This window comes from Mastomys coucha, unplaced genomic scaffold (assembly GCF_008632895.1).
Source record: "Mastomys coucha isolate ucsf_1 unplaced genomic scaffold, UCSF_Mcou_1 pScaffold22, whole genome shotgun sequence".
NCBI lineage: Eukaryota > Metazoa > Chordata > Mammalia > Rodentia > Muridae > Mastomys > Mastomys coucha.
The window spans coordinates 25,613,842-25,616,891 of record NW_022196905.1 but is presented as its reverse complement, the minus strand read 5'-3'; positions in this window follow the sequence as shown (position 1 = coordinate 25,616,891).

The window sequence follows — 3,050 nt, the reverse complement described above, 5'->3', positions numbered from 1 at the left end:
CCTCTCTCCCCCAACCCCGCCTCTCCAATGTCGGGGGTGGAGCTTACCTCTGTCAGGGGTGGAGCTTACAGCTTCAGCTTGTTTGACCACATATCCAGCTCTCAGTCAATCTTTTTGCTGCAACATTGTTGACCATTCCCGTGATTGAGCACAGGGGCAAATTCTGCTCATGCAACAATGAAGAATATGAGCCTAGGCCCTGCTTTCCCGAGACTCACAGCCTAGTCGGGGAAGCAAAGAAGCCAGCTTAGTGCTCAAACAAAGAAATTGAGGACCTGTGGCAGCGAAGATGCAGAGAAAGCCACCCTAGACTCACCGAGGCCCAGATGACATTGATTTAGAGACCTAAAGAGGGACCAGCCAGGAAGGGTGGCTCACATCGGTAATATCAGCATTCAGAAACTCAAGGCAGAGCCTGGGTAGTGGTGGTGCACACCTTTAGTCCCAGCACTCAGGAGGCAGAGGCAGGCAGATCTCTGTGAGTTTGAGGTCTACAAAATGAGTTCCAGGACAGCCAGGGCTACACAGAGAAACCCTGTCTTAGAAAAAGAAAGAGAGAGAGGGAGAGAGAGAGAGAGAGAGAGAGAGAGAGAGAGAGAGAGAGAGAGAGAGAGAGAGAGAGAAATGGAGGATCAGGAACTCAAGGTCATCCTCTGCTACATAGCAATCTGAGGACATTATCTCAAAAAAAGCTAACGAGGCAGATGCACACTGTATAAAACCTAGGGGGAAAGAAAAAGGACACAGCACAAACAGAGATCCAGAGGCAAAAGATGGCTGATTTTTTTTCATTGAACCATTGAACCAATGCACTGAAACAGGTATCATTTTATTTAAGCATCTTACTATGGTCCCAAGAGGAGAATGGTGCTGAAATTCTGTGATTTAATGTAGTGTTAGTCATAAAGTACAGGCTGGGTTCCATACAGTTACATTCTTTCACTATGACAAATGCTTCATCAGCACCTCTAGGAATAGCCCTGTCCCAGCAAGTCTCTGGGTGGTGATGGTTATTGTGTTTATTCCATCTGTCTCCCTGTGTCCTACATTCCTGACATGTGAGTTTCTATAAACTGATGTACATCCTCCCTTATCAGGGTACATGTGGCACAAAAAGGGCAGCTACTGTGATAGAGAAGCCTCTGACTTTCCAGAAAAATCCCAGAACAATATTCAGCCAGAGTCATTTTGACTCTCAGCCCAGAGGCCTGGGAAATAATTAGGCTTTAAAGGCCCAAAGCAGGAGATTCAACATGTATCCAGAAATTAGTCTTTAGTTCTCATCAAAGATCCAGAGGAACTGACTGATTCTGTCTTAGGCAAAGAGGTAGCCAATCCAGCTTGTGATTTCTGAATTTCCCATGTTCACAAGGCATGATATTATATAGTTAGTCTTGAAAGTAATGAGGACCAGAAGCTGGCAAGCTGGCCATGATCTGCAGGACTTAGGAGACAGGAGAAGGTGATCTCTATGAATTTTGAGGTCAGTCTGGTCTGCATAGTGAGTTCTAGCACAGTTAGGGCTACGTAGTGAGACACTTGAAGAGGGGAGACAGAGGGGGTCCAGGAGGAGGCCAGAGCCTTGAAACACTAATGCACCAACTGATCTCACAAAATAAAGTTACAACCAGGCATGGCTGCTCAGACCTGTAATCTCAGCACTTGGAAGTAGAGACAAAAAGAGTGTCACAAATTTAATGTCATCCGGGCAGTGGTGGTGCACGCCTTTAGTCCCAGCACTTGGAAGGCAGAGACAGGCAGATTTCTGAATTCCGGGCAAGCCTGGTCTACAGAGTGAGTTCCAGGATAGCCAGGGATAATCAAAGAAACCCTGTCTTGGAAAACAAAATTAATGCCAGATTACATAATGAGTTCTAGGCCAGCCTGGGCTACAGAATGATAGCCCCTGTCTCAAACAACAATGAGAAAAAAAAATAATTACAGAGTTTGCAGAGCAAATTCCTTATAACTCCCTTTGGAAATGTTGCATCCTGTCCTCATAATTTGGTAAGCAAATATTCTTATATACAGAATAAACTCAATCTGTATTGTAGATGAATGAATGGATTTCTAGCTCCTTGCTGTGTGACGTCTAGCTAGATAGTGTTATCCAGAGAGCTTCGTTTGGTTGGTTGATTGGTCTCACTGTGTAACCTTGACTGGCTTAGACCTTGCTACATAGACCAGGCTGGCCTCAAACTCACAAATCCATCTTCCTCTGCCTCCTCAGTGCTGGGACTAAAGAAAAATACGCCACCATACTTAGCTAGCTTCTGCTTTTGGAGCCTCGTGTTTATCTTCTACGACAAGGTGTAGAGAAGTATTTCCATAAAGGACCAGACAGTAAGTATTTTACCTTTTGGAAGGCATGTACAGCTCTACAGCATATCTCTCCCGCCCTTCTTCCCTTCCTCTCTCCTTCCCTTTCCTTCTTCCTTTCTTCCTTCCTTCCCACATTTCTTCCCTTCCCTCCCTTTTCTTCCTAAAGTGTAAAAACTGTTCTTAGCTCTCTGGTCAAGAACACAGGCTAGTGGGAAGGGCAGAATTTTGGCCTGAGCCATGGAGTGCTGACTCATGCTCAGCTATGCTCACTGCATCTATGCATGGTTTTCTGCATTTTGTTTTTCTTGACCTTCTAAACCACAATTAGAAGGTGGCCACTAAGCTACCTCCCTTTTCTAAGTAAAAGTTGATGTCCAGAGGAAGACAAGGATGAATCTCATTTGCAAGGTGACTTAGCAGCTAGAGAAAGCTGAAATAGAGATTTTTTTTTTCTTTGTTTGGAATGGGTTTCTTTTTTTAAGTAGAGAGTTTTAAATGCCCGGGCCTGCAAAGAACACACTAGAGCCTAATACTTAGGAGAGAAGACACTGAATCATTGTGTAGAATGGCAGCATCTCTGCTATTTCTATGAAACAAAGGGTCAAGGCTGTAGTTTGTGGACTGGCTCAGTGGTAGAGTACCTGCTTAATACCTAAGTCCCGCCAGGCGGTGGTGGCACACGCCTTTAATCCCAGCACTTGGGAGGCAGAGGCAGGCGGATTTCTGAG